Genomic DNA, 25,039 nt, shown 5'->3' with positions numbered 1-25,039 from the left:
TGGGGTTAATGCTGCATTTGGGGGATAACGTCTAATTTTATTTTCTAGAGTTTTAGTGATGAACATCATGTTTTTTTTAAAATCAAAGACATGCCAAATAGATAGACATGTTCATCACTATCTAACAGACACGTTGTGGTTCTAGATGACATGCCAAATAGATAGACATGTTAATCACTATCTAACAGACACGTTGTGGTTCTAGATGACATGCCAAATAGATAGACATGTTAATCACTATTTAACAGACACGTTGTGGTTCTAGATGACATGCCAAATAGATAGACATGTTAATCACTATCTAACAGACACGTTGTAGCTCTAGATGACATGCCAAATAGATAGACATGTTAATCACTATCTAACAGACACGTTGTGGTTCTAGATGACATGCCAAATAGATAGACATGTTAATCACTATTTAACAGACACGTTGTGGTTCTAGATGACATGCCAAATAGATAGACATGTTAATCACTATTTAACAGACACGTTGTGGTTCTAGATGACATGCCAAATAGATAGACATGTTAATCACTATTTAACAGACACGTTGTGGTTCTAGATGACATGCCAAATAGATAGACATGTTAATCACTATTTAACAGACACGTTGTGGTTCTAGATGACATGCCAAATAGATAGACATGTTAATCACTATTTAACAGACACGTTGTGGTTCTAGATGACATGCCAAATAGATAGACATGTTAATCACTATTTAACAGACACGTTGTAGCTCTAGATGACATGCCAAATAGATAGACATGTTAATCACTATCTAACAGACACGTTGTAGCTCTAGATGACATGCCAAATAGATAGACATGTTAATCACTATTTAACAGACACGTTGTAGCTCTAGATGACATGCCAAATAGATAGACATGTTAATCACTATTTAACAGACACGTTGTAGCTCTAGATGACATGCCAAATAGATAGACATGTTAATCACTATCTAACAGACACGTTGTGGTTCTAGATGACATGCCAAATAGATAGACATGTTAATCACTATTTAACAGACACGTTTGTAGCTCTAGATGACATGCCAAATAGATAGACATGTTCATCACTATTTAACAGACACGTTGTGGTTCTAGATGACATGCCAAATAGATAGACATGTTAATCACTATTTAACAGACACGTTGTAGCTCTAGATGACATGCCAAATAGATAGACATGTTCATCACTATTTAACAGACACGTTGTGGTTCTAGATGACATGCCAAATAGATAGACATGTTAATCACTATCTAACAGACACGTTGTAGCTCTAGATGACATGCCAAATAGATAGACATGTTCATCACTATTTAACAGACACGTTGTAGCTCTAGATGACATGCCAAATAGATAGACATGTTAATCACTATTTAACAGACACGTTGTGGTTCTAGATGACATGCCAAATAGATAGACATGTTAATCACTATCTAACAGACACGTTGTGGTTCTAGATGACATGCCAAATAGATAGACATGTTCATCACTATTTAACAGACACGTTGTAGCTCTAGATGACATGCCAAATAGATAGACATGTTAATCACTATTTAACAGACACGTTGTGGTTCTAGATGACATGCCAAATAGATAGACATGTTAATCACTATCTAACAGACACGTTGTGGTTCTAGATGACATGCCAAATAGATAGACATGTTAATCACTATTTAACAGACACGTTGTGGTTCTAGATGACATGCCAAATAGATAGACATGTTAATCACTATTTAACAGACACGTTGTGGTTCTAGATGACATGCCAAATAGATAGACATGTTAATCACTATTTAACAGACACGTTGTGGTTCTAGATGACATGCCAAATAGATAGACATGTTAATCACTATTTAACAGACACGTTGTGGTTCTAGATGACATGCCAAATAGATAGACATGTTCATCACTATTTAACAGACACGTTGTGGCTCTAGATGACATGCCAAATAGATAGACATGTTAATCACTATTTAACAGACACGTTGTAGCTCTAGATGACATGCCAAATAGATAGACATGTTAATCACTATTTAACAGACACGTTGTGGTTCTAGATGACATGCCAAATAGATAGACATGTTAATCACTATTTAACAGACACGTTGTGGTTCTAGATGACATGCCAAATAGATAGACATGTTAATCACTATCTAACAGACACGTTGTGGTTCTAGATGACATGCCAAATAGATAGACATGTTAATCACTATCTAACAGACACGTTGTGGTTCTAGATGACATGCCAAATAGATAGACATGTTAATCACTATTTAACAGACACGTTGTGGTTCTAGATGACATGCCAAATAGATAGACATGTTAATCACTATTTAACAGACACGTTGTGGTTCTAGATGACATGCCAAATAGATAGACATGTTAATCACTATCTAACAGACACGTTGTGGTTCTAGATGACATGCCAAATAGATAGACATGTTAATCACTATCTAACAGACACGTTGTGGTTCTAGATGACATGCCAAATAGATAGACATGTTAATCACTATCTAACAGACACGTTGTGGTTCTAGATGACATGCCAAATAGATAGACATGTTAATCACTATTTAACAGACACGTTGTAGCTCTAGATGACATGCCAAATAGATAGACATGTTAATCACTATTTAACAGACACGTTGTAGCTCTAGATGACATGCCAAATAGATAGACATGTTAATCACTATTTAACAGACACGTTGTAGCTCTAGATGACATGCCAAATAGATAGACATGTTAATCACTATTTAACAGACACGTTGTGGTTCTAGATGACATGCCAAATAGATAGACATGTTAATCACTATCTAACAGACACGTTGTAGCTCTAGATGACATGCCAAATAGATAGACATGTTAATCACTATTTAACAGACACGTTGTAGCTCTAGATGACATGCCAAATAGATAGACATGTTAATCACTATCTAACAGACACGTTGTGGTTCTAGATGACATGCCAAATAGATAGACATGTTAATCACTATCTAACAGACACGTTGTAGCTCTAGATGACATGCCAAATAGATAGACATGTTAATCACTATTTAACAGACACGTTGTAGCTCTAGATGACATGCCAAATAGATAGACATGTTAATCACTATTTAACAGACACGTTGTGGTTCTAGATGACATGCCAAATAGATAGACATGTTCATCACTATTTAACAGACACGTTGTAGCTCTAGATGACATGCCAAATAGATAGACATGTTAATCACTATTTAACAGACACGTTGTGGTTCTAGATGACATGCCAAATAGATAGACATGTTCATCACTATCTAACAGACACGTTGTGGCTCTAGATGACATGCCAAATAGATAGACATGTTAATCACTATTTAACAGACACGTTGTAGTTCTAGATGACATGCCAAATAGATAGACATGTTAATCACTATTTAACAGACACGTTGTGGTTCTAGATGACATGCCAAATTGATAGACATGTTAATCACTATTTAACAGACACGTTGTAGCTCTAGATGACATGCCAAATAGATAGACATGTTAATCACTATTTAACAGACACGTTGTAGCTCTAGATGACATGCCAAATAGATAGACATGTTAATCACTATTTAACAGACACGTTGTATCTCTAGATGACATGCCAAATAGATAGACATGTTAATCACTATCTAACAGACACGTTGTAGCTCTAGATGACATGCCAAATAGATAGACATGTTCATCACTATTTAACAGACACGTTGTAGTTCTAGATGACATGCCAAATAGATAGACATGTTAATCACTATTTAACAGACACGTTGTGGTTCTAGATGACATGCCAAATAGATAGACATGTTAATCACTATTTAACAGACACGTTGTAGCTCTAGATGACATGCCAAATAGATAGACATGTTAATCACTATTTAACAGACACGTTGTGGTTCTAGATGACATGCCAAATAGATAGACATGTTAATCACTATTTAACAGACACGTTGTGGTTCTAGATGACATGCCAAATAGATAGACATGTTAATCACTATTTAACAGACACGTTGTGGTTCTAGATGACATGCCAAATAGATAGACATGTTAATCACTATCTAACAGACACGTTGTGGTTCTAGATGACATGCCAAATAGATAGACATGTTCATCACTATTTAACAGACACGTTGTGGTTCTAGATGACATGCCAAATAGATAGACATGTTAATCACTATTTAACAGACACGTTGTGGTTCTAGATGACATGCCAAATAGATAGACATGTTAATCACTATTTAACAGACACGTTGTGGTTCTAGATGACATGCCAAATAGATAGACATGTTAATCACTATTTAACAGACACGTTGTGGTTCTAGATGACATGCCAAATAGATAGACATGTTAATCACTATCTAACAGACACGTTGTAGCTCTAGATGACATGCCAAATAGATAGACATGTTAATCACTATTTAACAGACACGTTGTAGCTCTAGATGACATGCCAAATAGATAGACATGTTAATCACTATTTAACAGACACGTTGTATCTCTAGATGACATGCCAAATAGATAGACATGTTAATCACTATTTAACAGACACGTTGTAGCTCTAGATGACATGCCAAATAGATAGACATGTTAATCACTATTTAACAGACACGTTGTAGCTCTAGATGACATGCCAAATAGATAGACATGTTAATCACTATCTAACAGACACGTTGTGGTTCTAGATGACATGCCAAATAGATAGACATGTTAATCACTATCTAACAGACACGTTGTAGTTCTAGATGACATGCCAAATAGATAGACATGTTAATCACTATCTAACAGACACGTTGTGGTTCTAGATGACATGCCAAATAGATAGACATGTTAATCACTATTTAACAGACACGTTGTGGCTCTAGATGACATGCCAAATAGATAGACATGTTAATCACTATTTAACAGACACGTTGTGGTTCTAGATGACATGCCAAATAGATAGACATGTTAATCACTATTTAACAGACACGTTGTGGCTCTAGATGACATGCCAAATAGATAGACATGTTCATCACTATTTAACAGACACGTTGTGGTTCTAGATGACATGCCAAATAGATAGACATGTTCATCACTATTTAACAGACACGTTGTGGTTCTAGATGACATGCCAAATAGATAGACATGTTCATCACTATCTAACAGACACGTTGTGGTTCTAGATGACATGCCAAATAGATAGACATGTTAATCACTATTTAACAGACACGTTGTGGCTCTAGATGACATGCCAAATAGATAGACATGTTAATCACTATTTAACAGACACGTTGTAGCTCTAGATGACATGCCAAATAGATAGACATGTTAATCACTATCTAACAGACACGTTGTAGGTTCTAGATGACATGCCAAATAGATAGACATGTTAATCACTATCTAACAGACACGTTGTGGTTCTAGATGACATGCCAAATAGATAGACATGTTAATCACTATTTAACAGACACGTTGTGGTTCTAGATGACATGCCAAATAGATAGACATGTTAATCACTATTTAACAGGACACGTTGTGGTTCTAGATGACATGCCAAATAGATAGACATGTTAATCACTATTTAACAGACACGTTGTGGTTCTAGATGACATGCCAAATAGATAGACATGTTAATCACTATTTAACAGACACGTTGTGGCTCTAGATGACATGCCAAATAGATAGACATGTTAATCACTATCTAACAGACACGTTGTGGTTCTAGATGACATGCCAAATAGATAGACATGTTAATCACTATCTAACAGACACGTTGTGGTTCTAGATGACATGCCAAATAGATAGACATGTTAATCACTATCTAACAGACACGTTGTTCTAGATGACATGCCAAATAGATAGACATGTTAATCACTATCTAACAGACACGTTGTAGTTCTAGATGACATGCCAAATAGATAGACATGTTAATCACTATTTAACAGACACGTTGTGGTTCTAGATGACATGCCAAATAGATAGACATGTTAATCACTATCTAACAGACACGTTGTAGCTCTAGATGACATGCCAAATAGATAGACATGTTAATCACTATCTAACAGACACGTTGTGGTTCTAGATGACATGCCAAATAGATAGACATGTTAATCACTATCTAACAGACACGTTGTAGCTCTAGATGACATGCCAAATAGATAGACATGTTAATCACTATTTAACAGACACGTTGTAGCTCTAGATGACATGCCAAATAGATAGACATGTTAATCACTATCTAACAGACACGTTGTAGTTCTAGATGACATGCCAAATAGATAGACATGTTAATCACCTATCTAACAGACACGCTGTAGCTCTAGATGACATGCCAAATAGATAGACATGTTAATCACTATTTAACAGACACGTTGTAGCTCTAGATGACATGCCAAATAGATAGACATGTTAATCACTATTTAACAGACACGTTGTGGTTCTAGATGACATGCCAAATAGATAGACATGTTCATCACTATTTAACAGACACGTTGTAGCTCTAGATGACATGCCAAATAGATAGACATGTTAATCACTATTTAACAGACACGTTGTGGTTCTAGATGACATGCCAAATAGATAGACATGTTCATCACTATCTAACAGACACGTTGTGGCTCTAGATGACATGCCAAATAGATAGACATGTTAATCACTATTTAACAGACACGTTGTAGCTCTAGATGACATGCCAAATAGATAGACATGTTAATCACTATTTAACAGACACGTTGTGGTTCTAGATGACATGCCAAATTGATAGACATGTTAATCACTATTTAACAGACACGTTGTAGCTCTAGATGACATGCCAAATAGATAGACATGTTAATCACTATTTAACAGACACGTTGTAGCTCTAGATGACATGCCAAATAGATAGACATGTTAATCACTATTTAACAGACACGTTGTATCTCTAGATGACATGCCAAATAGATAGACATGTTAATCACTATCTAACAGACACGTTGTAGCTCTAGATGACATGCCAAATAGATAGACATGTTCATCACTATTTAACAGACACGTTGTGGTTCTAGATGACATGCCAAATAGATAGACATGTTAATCACTATTTAACAGACACGTTGTGGTTCTAGATGACATGCCAAATAGATAGACATGTTAATCACTATTTAACAGACACGTTGTAGCTCTAGATGACATGCCAAATAGATAGACATGTTAATCACTATTTAACAGACACGTTGTGGTTCTAGATGACATGCCAAATAGATAGACATGTTAATCACTATTTAACAGACACGTTGTGGTTCTAGATGACATGCCAAATAGATAGACATGTTAATCACTATTTAACAGACACGTTGTGGTTCTAGATGACATGCCAAATAGATAGACATGTTAATCACTATCTAACAGACACGTTGTGGTTCTAGATGACATGCCAAATAGATAGACATGTTCATCACTATTTAACAGACACGTTGTGGTTCTAGATGACATGCCAAATAGATAGACATGTTAATCACTATTTAACAGACACGTTGTGGTTCTAGATGACATGCCAAATAGATAGACATGTTAATCACTATTTAACAGACACGTTGTGGTTCTAGATGACATGCCAAATAGATAGACATGTTAATCACTATTTAACAGACACGTTGTGGTTCTAGATGACATGCCAAATAGATAGACATGTTAATCACTATCTAACAGACACGTTGTAGCTCTAGATGACATGCCAAATAGATAGACATGTTAATCACTATTTAACAGACACGTTGTAGCTCTAGATGACATGCCAAATAGATAGACATGTTAATCACTATTTAACAGACACGTTGTATCTCTAGATGACATGCCAAATAGATAGACATGTTAATCACTATTTAACAGACACGTTGTAGCTCTAGATGACATGCCAAATAGATAGACATGTTAATCACTATTTAACAGACACGTTGTAGCTCTAGATGACATGCCAAATAGATAGACATGTTAATCACTATCTAACAGACACGTTGTGGTTCTAGATGACATGCCAAATAGATAGACATGTTAATCACTATCTAACAGACACGTTGTAGTTCTAGATGACATGCCAAATAGATAGACATGTTAATCACTATCTAACAGACACGTTGTGGTTCTAGATGACATGCCAAATAGATAGACATGTTAATCACTATTTAACAGACACGTTGTGGTTCTAGATGACATGCCAAATAGATAGACATGTTAATCACTATTTAACAGACACGTTGTAGCTCTAGATGACATGCCAAATAGATAGACATGTTAATCACTATTTAACAGACACGTTGTGGTTCTAGATGACATGCCAAATAGATAGACATGTTCATCACTATTTAACAGACACGTTGTGGTTCTAGATGACATGCCAAATAGATAGACATGTTCATCACTATCTAACAGACACGTTGTGGTTCTAGATGACATGCCAAATAGATAGACATGTTAATCACTATTTAACAGACACGTTGTGGTTCTAGATGACATGCCAAATAGATAGACATGTTAATCACTATTTAACAGACACGTTGTAGCTCTAGATGACATGCCAAATAGATAGACATGTTAATCACTATCTAACAGACACGTTGTGGTTCTAGATGACATGCCAAATAGATAGACATGTTAATCACTATCTAACAGACACGTTGTAGTTCTAGATGACATGCCAAATAGATAGACATGTTAATCACTATTTAACAGACACGTTGTGGTTCTAGATGACATGCCAAATAGATAGACATGTTAATCACTATTTAACAGACACGTTGTGGTTCTAGATGACATGCCAAATAGATAGACATGTTAATCACTATTTAACAGACACGTTGTGGTTCTAGATGACATGCCAAATAGATAGACATGTTAATCACTATCTAACAGACACGTTGTAGCTCTAGATGACATGCCAAATAGATAGACATGTTAATCACTATTTAACAGACACGTTGTGGCTCTAGATGACATGCCAAATAGATAGACATGTTCATCACTATTTAACAGACACGTTGTAGCTCTAGATGACATGCCAAATAGATAGACATGTTAATCACTATCTAACAGACACGTTGTAGCTCTAGATGACATGCCAAATAGATAGACATGTTAATCACTATTTAACAGACACGTTGTAGCTCTAGATGACATGCCAAATAGATAGACATGTTAATCACTATCTAACAGACACGTTGTAGCTCTAGATGACATGCCAAATAGATAGACATGTTAATCACTATTTAACAGACACGTTGTGGTTCTAGATGACATGCCAAATAGATAGACATGTTAATCACTATCTAACAGACACGTTGTAGCTCTAGATGACATGCCAAATAGATAGACATGTTAATCACTATTTAACAGACACGTTGTAGCTCTAGATGACATGCCAAATAGATAGACATGTTCATCACTATCTAACAGACACGTTGTAGCTCTAGATGACATGCCAAATAGATAGACATGTTAATCACTATCTAACAGACACGTTGTAGTTCTAGATGACATGCCAAATAGATAGACATGTTAATCACTATCTAACAGACACGTTGTAGCTCTAGATGACATGCCAAATAGATAGACATGTTAATCACTATCTAACAGACACGTTGTGGTTCTAGATGACATGCCAAATAGATAGACATGTTAATCACTATCTAACAGACACGTTGTGGCTCTAGATGACATGCCAAATAGATAGACATGTTAATCACTATTTAACAGACACGTTGTAGGTCTAGATGACATGCCAAATAGATAGACATGTTCATCACTATCTAACAGACACGTTGTGGCTCTAGATGACATGCCAAATAGATAGACATGTTAATCACTATCTAACAGACACGTTGTAGCTCTAGATGACATGCCAAATAGATAGACATGTTAATCACTATCTAACAGACACGTTGTGGTTCTAGATGACATGCCAAATAGATAGACATGTTAATCACTATCTAACAGACACGTTGTGGCTCTAGATGACATGCCAAATAGATAGACATGTTAATCACTATTTAACAGACACGTTGTAGGTCTAGATGACATGCCAAATAGATAGACATGTTCATCACTATCTAACAGACACGTTGTGGCTCTAGATGACATGCCAAATAGATAGACATGTTAATCACTATTTAACAGACACGTTGTGCTTCTAGATGACATGCCAAATAGATAGACATGTTAATCACTATTTAACAGACACGTTGTGGTTCTAGATGACATGCCAAATAGATAGACATGTTCATCACTATTTAACAGACACGTTGTAGCTCTAGATGACATGCCAAATAGATAGACATGTTAATCACTATCTAACAGACACGTTGTGGTTCTAGATGACATGCCAAATAGATAGACATGTTAATCACTATTTAACAGACACGTTGTGGTTCTAGATGACATGCCAAATAGATAGACATGTTAATCACTATCTAACAGACACGTTGTGGCTCTAGATGACATGCCAAATAGATAGACATGTTAATCACTATTTAACAGACACGTTGTAGCTCTAGATGACATGCCAAATAGATAGACATGTTAATCACTATCTAACAGACACGTTGTAGCTCTAGATGACATGCCAAATAGATAGACATGTTCATCACTATTTAACAGACACGTTGTAGCTCTAGATGACATGCCAAATAGATAGACATGTTAATCACTATTTAACAGACACGTTGTGGTTCTAGATGACATGCCAAATAGATAGACATGTTAATCACTATCTAACAGACACGTTGTAGCTCTAGATGACATGCCAAATAGATAGACATGTTCATCACTATTTAACAGACACGTTGTAGCTCTAGATGACATGCCAAATAGATAGACATGTTAATCACTATTTAACAGACACGTTGTGGTTCTAGATGACATGCCAAATAGATAGACATGTTCATCACTATCTAACAGACACGTTGTGGCTCTAGATGACATGCCAAATAGATAGACATGTTCATCACTATTTAACAGACACGTTGTGGCTCTAGATGACATGCCAAATAGATAGACATGTTAATCACTATTTAACAGACACGTTGTGGTTCTAGATGACATGCCAAATAGATAGACATGTTAATCACTATTTAACAGACACGTTGTAGCTCTAGATGACATGCCAAATAGATAGGCTCTGATCAGTCCCTACACCCAAACGAGGACATTGCGTTCATCCACCTCTGGCCTGCTGGCTCCCCTTCCTCTGCGGAAGCATAGCTCCCGCTCAGCCCAGTCAAAACTGTTCGCTGCTCTGGCACCCCAATGGTGGAACAAGCTCCCTCACGACGCCAGGACAGCGGAGTCACTCACCACCTTCCGGAGACATTTGAAACCCCACCTCTTTAAGGAATACCTGTGATAGGATAAAGTATTCCTTCTAACTCCCCCAAATTGTAAAGTGGTTATCCCACTGGCTATAGGGTGAACGCACCAATTTGTGAGTCGCTCTGGCTAAGAGCGTCTGCTAAATGACGTTAATGTGCCCCTGAGCAAGGCACTTAACCCTAATTGCTCCTGTAAGTCGCTCTGGTTAAGAGCGTCTGCTAAATGACTAAAATGTAAATGTAAATGATAGACATGTTAATCACTATCTAACAGACACGTTGTAGCTCTAGATGACATGCCAAATAGATAGACATGTTCATCACTATTTAACAGACACGTTGTGGTTCTAGATGACATGCCAAATAGATAGACATGTTAATCACTATTTAACAGACACGTTGTAGCTCTAGATGACATGCCAAATAGATAGACATGTTCATCACTATTTAACAGACACGTTGTGGTTCTAGATGACATGCCAAATAGATAGACATGTTAATCACTATTTAACAGACACGTTGTAGCTCTAGATGACATGCCAAATAGATAGACATGTTAATCACTATTTAACAGACACGTTGTGGTTCTAGATGACATGCCAAATAGATAGACATGTTAATCACTATTTAACAGACACGTTGTGGTTCTAGATGACATGCCAAATAGATAGACATGTTAATCACTATTTAACAGACACGTTGTGGTTCTAGATGACATGCCAAATAGATAGACATGTTAATCACTATTTAACAGACACGTTGTAGCTCTAGATGACATGCCAAATAGATAGACATGTTAATCACTATTTAACAGACACGTTGTAGCTCTAGATGACATGCCAAATAGATAGACATGTTAATCACTATTTAACAGACACGTTGTGGTTCTAGATGACATGCCAAATAGATAGACATGTTAATCACTATTTAACAGACACGTTGTGGTTCTAGATGACATGCCAAATAGATAGACATGTTAATCACTATTTAACAGACACGTTGTGGTTCTAGATGACATGCCAAATAGATAGACATGTTAATCACTATTTAACAGACACGTTGTATCTCTAGATGACATGCCAAATAGATAGACATGTTAATCACTATTTAACAGACACGTTGTAGCTCTAGATGACATGCCAAATAGATAGACATGTTCATCACTATTTAACAGACACGTTGTGGTTCTAGATGACATGCCAAATAGATAGACATGTTAATCACTATTTAACAGACACGTTGTAGCTCTAGATGACATGCCAAATAGATAGACATGTTAATCACTATCTAACAGACACGTTGTGGTTCTAGATGACATGCCAAATAGATAGACATGTTAATCACTATTTAACAGACACGTTGTAGCTCTAGATGACATGCCAAATAGATAGACATGTTAATCACTATTTCGAACAGACACGTTGTAGCTCTAGATGACATGCCAAATAGATAGACATGTTAATCACTATTTAACAGACACGTTGTAGCTCTAGATGACATGCCAAATAGATAGACATGTTAATCACTATTTAACAGACACGTTGTGGTTCTAGATGACATGCCAAATAGATAGACATGTTAATCACTATTTAACAGACACGTTGTGGTTCTAGATGACATGCCAAATAGATAGACATGTTAATCACTATTTAACAGACACGTTGTAGCTCTAGATGACATGCCAAATAGATAGACATGTTAATCACTATTTAACAGATACGTTGTAGCTCTAGATGACATGCCAAATAGATAGACATGTTAATCACTATTTAACAGACACGTTGTGGTTCTAGATGACATGCCAAATAGATAGACATGTTAATCACTATTTAACAGACACGTTGTGGTTCTAGATGACATGCCAAATAGATAGACATGTTAATCACTATTTAACAGACACGTTGTAGCTCTAGATGACATGCCAAATAGATAGACATGTTAATCACTATTTAACAGACACGTTGTAGCTCTAGATGACATGCCAAATAGATAGACATGTTAATCACTATCTAACAGACACGTTGTGGTTCTAGATGACATGCCAAATAGATAGACATGTTAATCACTATTTAACAGACACGTTGTAGCTCTAGATGACATGCCAAATAGATAGACATGTTAATCACTATTTAACAGACACGTTGTGGTTCTAGATGACATGCCAAATAGATAGACATGTTCATCACTATTTAACAGACACGTTGTGGTTCTAGATGACATGCCAAATAGATAGACATGTTAATCACTATTTTAACAGACACGTTGTAGCTCTAGATGACATGCCAAATAGATAGACATGTTAATCACTATTTAACAGACACGTTGTGGTTCTAGATGACATGCCAAATAGATAGACATGTTAATCACTATCTAACAGACACGTTGTGGTTCTAGATGACATGCCAAATAGATAGACATGTTAATCACTATTTAACAGACACGTTGTGGTTCTAGATGACATGCCAAATAGATAGACATGTTAATCACTATCTAACAGACACGTTGTGGTTCTAGATGACATGCCAAATAGATAGACATGTTAATCACTATTTAACAGACACGTTGTAGCTCTAGATGACATGCCAAATAGATAGACATGTTCATCACTATTTAACAGACACGTTGTAGCTCTAGATGACATGCCAAATAGATAGACATGTTAATCACTATCTAACAGACACGTTGTAGCTCTAGATGACATGCCAAATAGATAGACATGTTCATCACTATTTAACAGACACGTTGTGGTTCTAGATGACATGCCAAATAGATAGACATGTTAATCACTATCTAACAGACACGTTGTAGCTCTAGATGACATGCCAAATAGATAGACATGTTCATCACTATTTAACAGACACGTTGTAGCTCTAGATGACATGCCAAATAGATAGACATGTTAATCACTATCTAACAGACACGTTGTAGCTCTAGATGACATGCCAAATAGATAGACATGTTAATCACTATCTAACAGACACGTTGTAGCTCTAGATGACATGCCAAATATATAGACATGTTAATCACTATCTAACAGACACGTTGTAGCTCTAGATGCTACCTATGAGCCTACATTTTCCCCCCCATTTGTTCAAAGAAAATATTGAAATATTCTTACCCCATCATGTATTCTTATTCAAATATTAAATTGTTTATATTTAATAAAATATTGATTAAAAAAACCTGCGGGCTTTGGTAAACCGAAATGGCGGTTACTTGCAAAAGCGTGGTAATAGGATATTTACTGGACTACTCTCCACATGAACAACAGATACTGTATATTGGCGTATCCAATGATCACTGTCACAGCCCGTTATACACTACTGGCGAACCTGTGCGGTGAAACACCGCTTTCCATTCATGTTCAATGGAAGGAACGCGTTGAGAAGCGGAGTGGGCGGTTGAGAAGCGGAGTGGGCGGTGGACCGTTGGGTTGCGCGAACGGGCGTGAAATACCGCTTTCCATTCATGTTCAATGGAAGGAAAGCGTTGAGAAGCGGAGTGGGCGGTTGAGAAGCGGAGTGGGCGGTGGACCGTTGGGTTGCGGAGTGGGCGGTGGACCGTTGGGTTGCGGAGTGGGCGGTGGACCGTTGGGTTGCGGAGTGGGCGGTGGGACCGTTGGGTTGCGGAGTGGGCGGTGGACCGTTGGGTTGCGCGAACGGGGCGGTGAAATACCGCTTTCCATTCATGTTCAATGGAAGGAAAGCGTTGAGAAGCGGAGTGGGCGGTTGAGAAGCGGAGTGGCGGTGGACCGTTAGGTTGCGAGTGGGCGGTGGACCGTTAAGTTGCGAAGTGACGGTGGACCGTTGGGTTGCGGAGTGGGCGGTGGGACCGTTGGGTTGCGGAGTGGGCGGCGGACCGTTGAGTTGCGCGAAACGGGCGGAAAAAAAGGACCGCATTTCCCAACTTTATGCAAATCACCAGCAGCGACCACTGGCGATGACCAATCATATCGAGTGGTTCCCATGACGATTTTGAAACTTTGCGACCCGATGTTGGAGACTTTCTTTAGCAAAGATGGCTGACAAAAATACTAGGATGGAAGCAAATGTTAGGAATTATAATGAATCATGCAACAAATGTACAGTTGAGAGGAATATGTTAGTTAATGTAGAGACAAACGATTATGCATTTTTTTTTTGGTCATGAAGTTAATTTACGAAAATTGGCTACTTAGCAAGGTAGCTGACTAGCTAACATTAGCCAGCTAGCTACCTAGCTTTATGGGCGTTGTAGATGAGTATGACATTGTAATTCTGGTTGTTTTAATGTTTTAGGGACTCCTGAGAAAACCAGTAAACCAGGCTGTGGTCTTTCTGAAACACCGTATGTAAAGATTCGAGCTAGCTAAAGCATTTCCTACAAATTGAATGTACAGTTTAAGATTGCCTTGCTGATATTTCCCATGCAATGCAGTTGAAGTAACGTAGCTAGCTAACTATTTTCTTGCTTATTGTGTAGTGGAGGATAAACATACCTGTATGCCTATGGATGTATAGCTAGCTATGTAGCTGATCTGTGTACGGGACCCTAAAACGTTTGGCATAAATATTAGTTCAGAACCTAGCTATGAACCTCAGCTATCATAGCCAGCTGTATCGACTTCAAGACAGTCTGAATGGCATTAATAAAGCCTATGGATTGAGTAGAATATAATATATCTTTATTGTTCCAAGGATGCAAGTCGTACATACATGTAGTTATTACCAAGCATGAGTTCCCCACATTTGTAGCCTGTACATTCACTGATCATGTACTCTACTTTGGCAAATAAAGGTGCTGTCCAGGTATGAATGTCTGTGAGACGTTATTTTTTTCAGTCATATCCAATACCAGGAGTATCCAACTCCAGTCTCTGAATGATGCTACTTCTGCATGTATGTATTACAATTATACACTTCAACAGTGTTTACCAATCCTGGTCCTGGGACATCATTGGTTACACATTGTAACTCTGCAGTAGACTAGAACACATGATTTAACTAGTTAAAGGCTGATTTGTAATTCATATATACAGAAACAGAATTAAAAAACAGTACACTACACTTCCTATGCATCATGTAAATACTCTAAAACAGGTGCACCTCAATATGTCATTTCCTTATGTAAATAAGGTATTTATGTTTTTTATTTTTTATAAATGTGCAAACATTTCTACAAACCTGTTTTCGCTTTGTCATTATGGGGTATTGTGTGTAGATTGAGGAGGGAGAAAAAAAAACAATTTAATCCATTTTAGAATAAAGCTGTAACGTAACAAAATGTGGAAAAAGTCAAGAGGTCTGAAAACTTACTGAATGCACTGTAAATACAAGTTCAATCTGTACTTCAATGCACATCTGGTGTGCATTATAAAACCAGAGGAAGAAAGAGGAGGTGGGGAGAGAGGTGGGAAGAGGAGGTGGGGAGAGAGGTGGGAGGAAGAGGTGGGGGAGAGAGGTGGGAGGAAGAGGAGGTGGGGAGAGGTGGGAGGAAGAGGAGGTTGGGAGAGAGGTGGGAGGAAGAGGAGGTGGGGAGAGGTGGGAGGAAGAGGAGGTGGGAGAGAGGTGGGAGGAAGAGGAGGTGGGGAGAGAGGTGGGAGGAAGAGGAGGTGGGGGAGAGAGGTGGGAGGAAGAGGAGGTGGGGAGAGAGGTGGAAGAGGAGGTGGGGAGAGAGGTGGGAGGAAGAGGAGGGAGGAAGAGGAGGTGGGGAGAGAGGTGGGAGGAAGAGGAGGTGGGAGAGAGGTGGGAGGAAGAGGAGGTGGGGAGAGAGGTGGGAGGAAGAGGAGGTGGGGAGAGGTGGGAGGAAGAGGAGGTGGGGAGAGAGGTGGGAGGAAGAGGAGGTGGAGAGAGGTGGGAGGAAGAGGGGGAGAGAGGTGGGAGAAGAGGAGGGGAGAGAGGTGGGAGAAAGAGGAGGTGGGGAGAGAGGTGGGAAAGAGGAGGTGGGAGAGAGGTGGGAGAAGGAGGTGGGGAGAGAGGTGGGAGGAAGAGGAGGTGGGGAGAGGGTGGGAGGAAGAGGAGTGGGGAGAGAGGTGGGAGGAAGAGGAGGTGGGGAGAGAGAGGTGGGAGGTGGGGAGAGAGGTGGGAGAAAGAGAGGTGGGGAGAGGTGGGAGGAAGAGGAGGTGGGGAGAGAGGTGGGAGGAAGAGGAGGTGGGGAGAGGTGGGAGGAAGAGGAGGTGGGGAGAGAGGTGGGAGGAAGAGGAGGTGGGGAGAGAGGTGGGAGAAAGAGGAGGGTGGGGAGAGAGGTGGGAGAAAGAGGAGGTGGGAGAGAGGTGGGAGGAAGAGGAGGTGGGGAGAGAGGTGGGAGGTGGGGAGAGAGGTGGGAGGAAGAGGAGGTGGGGAGAGGTGGGAGGTGGGGAGAGAGGTGGGAGGAAGAGGAGGTGGGGAGAGAGGTGGGAGGTGGGGAGAGAGGTGGGAGGAAGAGGAGGTGGGGAGAGGGAGAGGAGGTGGGGAGAGAGGTGGGAGGAAGAGAGGGGGAGAGGTGGGAGGAAGAGGAGGTGGGGAGAGAGTGGGAGGAAGAGGAGGTGGGGAGAGAGGTGGGAGGAAGAGGAGGTGGGGAGAGGAGGTGGGAGGAGAGGAGGTGGGAGAGAAAGAGGAGGTGGGAGAGGTGGGAGGAAGAGGAGGGGGGAGAGAGGTGGGAGGAAGAGGAGGTGGGGAGAGAGGTGGGAGAAAGAGGAGGTGGGGAGAGAGGTGGGAGAAAGAGGAGGTGGGGAGAGAGGTGGGAGAAAGAGGAGGTGAGAGAGGTGGGAGGAAGAGGAGGTGGGGAGAGAGGAGAAAGAGGAGGTGGGGAGAGAGGTGGGAGGAAGAGGAGGTGGGGAGAGAGGTGGGAGGAAGAGGAGGTGGGGAGAGAGGTGAGGAAGAGGAGGTGGGGAGAGGTGGGAGGAAGAGGAGGTGGGGAGAGGTGGGAGAAAGAGGAGGTGGGGAGAGAGGTGGGAGGAAGAGGAGGTGGGAGAGGTGGGAGAAAGAGGAGGTGGGGAGAGAGGTGGGAGGAAGAGGAGGTGGGGAGAGAGGTGGGAGAGTGTCAAGGACAGACAGGGAAGGAGGTGAGAAACAGAGGAGCAGGGAAGACAGACAGGGAAGGAGATGAGAACAGAGGAGCAGGGAAGACAGACAGGGAAGAGATGAGAACAGAGGAGCAGGGAAGACAGACAGGGAAGGAGTTGAGAACAGAGGAGCAGGGAAGACAGACAGGAGAAGGAGATGAGAACAGAGGAACAGGGAAGACAGACAGGGAAGGAGGTGAGAACAGAGGAGCAGGGGAAGACAGACAGGGAAGGAGGTGAGAACAGAGGAGCAGGGAAGACAGACAGGGAAGGAGATGAGAACAGAGGAGCAGAGGAAGACAGACAGGGAAGGAGATGAGAAACAGAGGAGCAGGGAAGACAGACAGGGAAGGAGATGAGAACAGGAGCAGGGAAGACAGACAGGGAAGGAGGTAAGAACAGAGGAGCAGGGAAGACAGACAGGGAAGGAGATGAGAACAGAGGAGCAGGGAAGACAGACAGGGAAGGAGATGAGAACAGAGGATCAGGAAGACAGACAGGGAAGGAGATGAGAACAGAGGAGCAGGGAAGACAGACAGGGAAGGAGATGAGAACAGAGGAGCAGGGAAGACAGACAGGGAAGGAGGTGAGAACAGAGGAGCAGGGAAGACAGACAGGGAAGGAGGTGAGAACAGAGGAGCAGGGAAGACAGACAGGGAAGGAGGTGAGAACAGAGGAGCAGGGAAGACAGACAGGGAAGGAGGTGAGAACAGAGGAGCAGGGAAGACAGACAGGGAAGGAGATGAGAACAGAGGAGCAGGGAAGACAGACAGGGAAGGAGATGAGAACAGAGGAGCAGGGAAGACAGACAGGGAAGGAGTTGAGAACAGAGGAGCAGGGAAGACAGACAGGGAAGGAGATGAGAACAGAGGAGCAGGGAAGACAGACAGGAAGGAGGTGAGAACAGAGAGCAGGGAAGACAGACAGGGAAGGAGGTGAGAACAGAGGAGCAGGGAAGACAGACAGGGAAGGAGATGAGAACAGAGGAGCAGGGAAGACTGCATATGATTAATGAATTACACTGCTACTAAACTTCATATTCTCTCGTCAAAATTCCATAATAGTGTCTCTAGCGGTGTCTCCTAACCAGCCTTGGGCCCCCAGCTGGGCCGAGAGTTATCTTAGAGCGGGTGAGGTGGTGATGACTGGACTGGACTGGGGGTTGGCTTCCTCTCTCACATCAAAACATACCTCCAGATGAGAGACAGATGGAGAGAGAGATAGCATGATTAAGCCTTGTGTTGTTTTTATTTATTCCAACACTGTCAGTCATCATAATCATCAGGAGGTGAAATGCAAAACTGAGCTTGTATCATTAACTCTGGGACTACTACATCTCTATCTGTATTTCAATGTAAAGCATCTCTTTAATAATACTTCCTGTTGACCCGACCAAGTGACCTCTCAACTCTGATCATGCTGTGCCCTCTATGTAGCCAGTTCAGATGCAGGAGGGGTTCACCAACACAGCTGATATAACCTAGAGGATTTAGGGAGAAGGGGGGAGAGGGATGAAGTGAAGGAGAGAGACTGTTATTGAGAAAACCCTGTGTAGCTCAGTTGGTAGAGCATGGCGCTTGCAAAGCCAGGGTTGTGGGTTCGTTTCCCACGGGGGGCCAGTATGAAAAAATTTATGCACTCACTTACTGTAAGTCGCTCTGGATAAAAGCGTCTGCTAAATGACTAAAATGTAAATGTAAAACAAGGTAGTTAAAGAGACAGTGTTCAACAGGAATCTCGCTGCTCTGGCACCCCAATGGTGGAACAAGCTCCTCACGACGCCAGGACAGCGGAGTCACTCACCACCTTCCGGAGACATTTGAAACCCCACCTCTTTAAGGAATACCTGGGATAGGATAAAGTAATCCTTCTACCCCCACCCTTACCCCCCAAAAAAAAAAAAAAAACGTATTGTAAAGTGGTTATCCCACTGGCTATAAGGTGAATGCCCCAATTTGTATGTCGCTCTGGATAAGAGCGTCTGCTAAATGACGTAAATGTAAATGTGTGTGGCCTCACTTAGTGTCCACACTGAGTGGCTGCAGAGTACTTTATATTGAAAAACATGCAGACACGAGGACAAACAATATAGTGTAGTTACATAAATAGAAATAATGGAGTGTCTTAATATTCTCCGTGGTTGGTCCTATTGCCTATACCTTCTAAGGTGGAAGGAGCCACAGTTATGCACCAGAGGCTGCTTACTGCACAACACAATCCATCAATCAGATTGATACACCAGTGTGTAGGTTATAGGGTGTCTAATTGATCTACATTTTTTCAATGTTGGTGACTCTTAAAGAGCCTGTTTTGTTAATGTGCTGACATCACCCCTTACCGAACAGCACCCTCACCTGAGAAGTAGAAATCAAAGGGAGAGAAACTGTGTATTGAATAACTGCAGTTGACATAGTTAAGTAAATGGAAGAATACTTTTATTGCAATGTGGGTGTCTCTTAAAAGAGCCATCGGCTGTGCATAGTGTAGTCTATGGCACAAGGTGTTGCCAGGGAACAGCACCCTCTTCGAAGAGGTAGGAGGTGAAGATCTCCCGCACACGGATTTCCTCCCGTGCTGCGTTGTTGGCCCCCATCGATGCAACATCCTGATGCACCCAACCGTTCAGTGCCCTACACGGTAACTATAGGCAATCGTTTTTGAAGGAATCTCCAGTTGCAAGGTATCCGTAGGAATATGGAAGATAATATCATTATTAGACTTTTACATCACCAGGTCATCTGTGGATTACTAAAGTATAATATCCCTTATAACAAATCATGATAACATCGAGATCATATCAAGGATAGCATCATAAATGAATACATAAATACCCCTTGAAGCTTGATGATGAGTTGATCATTTGAATCAGCTGTGTAGTGCTGAGGCAAAAACTAAAACGTGCACCCCTTTGAGTCCCCGGGACCAGGACTGAGAACCACCGCTCTTCATTGGGACCTCTTCATCTGCGGACAGGCTTTCACAGCTCTCTGTATCCGAGGACAGAAAACATCACAAGAAACAGGCTTCATTATACTCATATTAGACAGCACTGAATATGATGTTACTGTTATCTCTGTCCTCACTTCTCTCTAGGGACCGGAACCACAACAGAACCTGCCCTATCCAGAATAGCCTGTTCTCTCCCTTCTTTGACAGCTGGAGCTGCTATCCTTTCACCCTCGACCATGGCTGTTTGCTAGTTACCTACAAATGCATTTGGAGTTTGTGTTTTTCATTTACAATGATAAATACATCAAGATAGCTAGCTAATATGAAGTTAGGTAGCTGGTGATATTGAATTAACTTAGCTATCTGTACAGTTGGCTAGCTAGAGCTATGTTAGCAGCTCATTTGAGTTAGCCTGCACTCCCAGCCATGTGGATGATTGGAGACAGGGCAACAAAGTTTGCTTGTCACCACAGAGGTTTAGAGCATGTTACTATTTACCTGTGAATAAATTAATTAAAAGGAGAATGGATTAAACTATTTTACCCATTTAATAACCAGACCTTCCTACAAACTTGCTATGCTGAATTGTTTGACACACAATCCAACTTGTTGCCAGCACACCCGCAGCTCTGGGAGGCGGGAAGAGCGCGCAATCGAACGTGCTGCCCACACGCGCCGCTCTGGGAGGCGGGAAGAGCGCGCAGCACTTTCCCACCTTCTAATGTACACGAGCTGTGAGAAAACCACGTGTGTGTGCGCCGCGTCATGCTGGGGGAGGAGGTAGACTGCTCCATTCCATTCCGGGTTTTGCCCTATTCCACTCCGGGTTTTGCTGAGTGCTGTGGCACGGTGGCTGGGCTATGAGCGGTGTGTGGAGTCCCTGGATTTCCACTTTCCTCGGTTGACAGAAACACAGAGGCGCTGTGTGTAGTAGGGGGTCTAGGGGATAAGTTATCTTAACAGAGAGCACAAGGTGCCGCTTCATGTAGCGGAACGAGGTTGGGCTGTTTCACTCAAGGCAGATATCTTGTTCGGAGAGGGGGGACAGGACGAGAGAGAGAGACAGAGAGAGAGATTCTGCTATGAACTGAACGGATTTAAAGAAGAAGTGAATTGTTATTTTCGGTTTGTAAACATTTGACATTCTGCAGCGAGCCAGAGAAAGTAGAAATCACGGACGGACGGAGGAAGCAACGCAGACCTGGTTTCACCGCGCGGATTGTCCGGCCGTTTGGGTCGTCTATAACGGATTTATTTCTTAACAAAACACTTACAAGGATTTATTACCGATGACTGCAATGTGGAGAGTACGAGTGGTGTGTTGCACTTTGTCGGTGCTGTCCCTGTCATGTGGAGGAGATATCAAAGCGAAAACCTGCAGCGATGTTAGACAAGCATACACCGCCAAAGGGTTCAGTCTTGTCAACGTACCTCATCATGAAGTGTCAGGTAAGGCGGGAATACATGCCTGTAGAATAAACTACTGTCGGCTAATTGGTGATGTCTGTTTCGTTCCTGGCTTGTCTAACAGTTGGCTACAATAGTTAACGGTATCACTCCACGACGTTGCGTCAATTATAATCGCCTGAATAAAAGTGCGCCTCAGGATATTTACTACGCCTACCATTAACATGTGATAGTAAATGGGATAGCCTTTTACCATATTACAACCTTTTCCATCCAAAGTATCTAATATCATTTTCTGACAGAAAAATCTGCAATAGCTTTAGCCATCAACAGGTTGTACTGTAGGCCTGTATGTTAACTTCAGCCAGTGTTGCACATCCTGTGGAAAAGCTGGCAGAACATTTGATGCTGTCTTTAGGTAGGGTTATGGTTAGAGCAGGGTTCTTCAATCCTGGTCCTGGAGGGCCGAAACACCTCTGTTTTTCATCCTCTCCTTCTAATCAGGGGCTAATTCAGACCTGGGAAAACCAGGTGAGTGCAATTAACTACCAGGTAGAAATAAAAAACAGAAGTGTTTCGGCCCTCCAGGACCAGGATTGAAGAACCCTGGGTTAGAGGATATGCTGTCTTTAGGTAGGGTTATGGTTAGAGGAGATGATGTCTTTAGGGTAGGGTTATGATTAGAGGAGATGATGTCTTTAGGTAGGGTTATGGTTAGAGGAGATGATGTCTTTAGGTAGGGTTATGGTTAGAGGGAGATGATGTCTTTAGGTAGGGGTTATGGTTAGAGGAGATGATGTCTTTAGGTAGGGTTATGGTTAGAGGATATGATGTCTTTAGGTAGGGTTATGGTTAGAGGAGATGATGTCTTTAGGTAGGGTTATGATTAGAGGAGATGATGTCTTTAGGTAGGGTTATGGTTAGAGGAGATGATGTCTTTAGGTAGGGTTATGGTTAGAGGATATGATGTCTTTAGGTAGGGTTATGGTAAGAGGATATGATGTCTTTAGGTAGGGTTATGGTAAGAGGATATGATGTCTTTAGGTAGGGTTATGGTTAGAGGATATGATGTCTTTAGGTAGGGTTATGGTTAGAGGAGATGATGTCTTTAGGTAGGGTTATGGTTAGAGGATATGATGTCTTTAGGTAGGGTTATGGTTAGAGGAGATGATGTCTTTAGGTAGGGTTATGGTAAGAGGATATGATGTCTTTAGGTAGGGTTATGGTTAGAGGAGATGATGTCTTTAGGTAGGGTTATGGTTAGAGGATATGATGTCTTTAGGTAGGGTTATGGTTAGAGGAGATGATGTCTTTAGGTAGGGTTATGGTTAGAGGAGATGATGTCTTTAGGTAGGGTTATGGTTAGAGGATATGATGTCTTTAGGTAGGGTTATGGTAAGAGGAGATGATGTCTTTAGGTAGGGTTATGGTTAGAGGAGATGATGTCTTTAGGTAGGGTTATGGTAAGAGGAGATGATGTCTTTAGGTAGGGTTATGGTAAGAGGATATGATGTCTTTAGGTAGGGTTATGGTAAGAGGATATGATGTCTTTAGGTAGAGTTATGGTTAGAGGGAGATGATGTCTTTAGGTAGGGTTATGGTTAGAGGAGATGATGTCTTTAGGTAGGGTTATGGTTAGAGGGAGATGATGTCTTTAGGTAGGGTTATGGTTAGAGGAGATGATGTCTTTAGGTAGGGTTATGGTAAGAGGATATGATGTCTTTAGGTAGAGTTATGGTTAGAGGAGATGATGTCTTTAGGTAGGGTTATGGTTAGAGGAGATGATGTCTTTAGGTAGGGTTATGGTTAGAGGGGAGATGATGTCTTTAGGTAGGGTTATGGTTAGAGGAGATGCTGTCTTTAGGTAGGGTTATGGTAAGAGGATATGATGTCTTTAGGTAGGGTTATGGTTAGAGGATATGCTGTCTTTAGGTAGGGTTATGGTTAGAGGGAGATGATGTCTTTAGGTAGGGTTATGGTTAGAGGAGATGATGTCTTTAGGTAGGGTTATGGTTAGAGGGAGATGATGTCTTTAGGTAGGGTTATGGTTAGAGGAGATGATGTCTTTAGGTAGGGTTATGGTTAGAGGGAGATGATGTCTTTAGGTAGAGTTATGGTTAGAGGAGATGATGTCTTTAGGTAGGGTTATGGTTAGAGGATATGATGTCTTTAGGTAGGGTTATGGTTAGAGGATATGCTGTCTTTAGGTAGGGTTATGGTTAGAGGGAGATGATGTCTTTAGGTAGGGTTATGGTTAGAGGAGATGCTGTCTTTAGGTAGAGTTATGGTAAGAGGATATGATGTCTTTAGGTAGAGTTATGGT

General features: G+C 41.0%; 2 long non-coding RNA genes across 2 annotated transcripts; both read right to left on the bottom strand.

The window, feature by feature from the left end:
• Positions 1-20,778: 20,778 nt before the first annotated feature.
• On the bottom strand, positions 20,779-21,229 carry LOC123488903. Its single transcript, XR_006660334.1, has 2 exons — positions 21,192-21,229; positions 20,779-21,027 (listed from the first exon to the last, which is right to left on the bottom strand). It is a non-coding gene; the product is annotated as an uncharacterized LOC123488903 (long non-coding RNA).
• A 78-nt stretch (positions 21,230-21,307) lies between these two features.
• Positions 21,308-21,971, bottom strand: LOC123488902. The gene is made up of 3 exons (XR_006660333.1): positions 21,853-21,971; positions 21,444-21,564; positions 21,308-21,347 (listed from the first exon to the last, which is right to left on the bottom strand). It is a non-coding gene; the product is annotated as an uncharacterized LOC123488902 (long non-coding RNA).
• Positions 21,972-25,039: the final 3,068 nt, after the last annotated feature.

This window comes from Coregonus clupeaformis, unplaced genomic scaffold (genome assembly GCF_020615455.1).
Source record: "Coregonus clupeaformis isolate EN_2021a unplaced genomic scaffold, ASM2061545v1 scaf2566, whole genome shotgun sequence".
NCBI classification, from domain to species: domain Eukaryota; kingdom Metazoa; phylum Chordata; class Actinopteri; order Salmoniformes; family Salmonidae; genus Coregonus; species Coregonus clupeaformis.
This window is presented reverse-complemented; position numbering and strand designations above follow the sequence as displayed.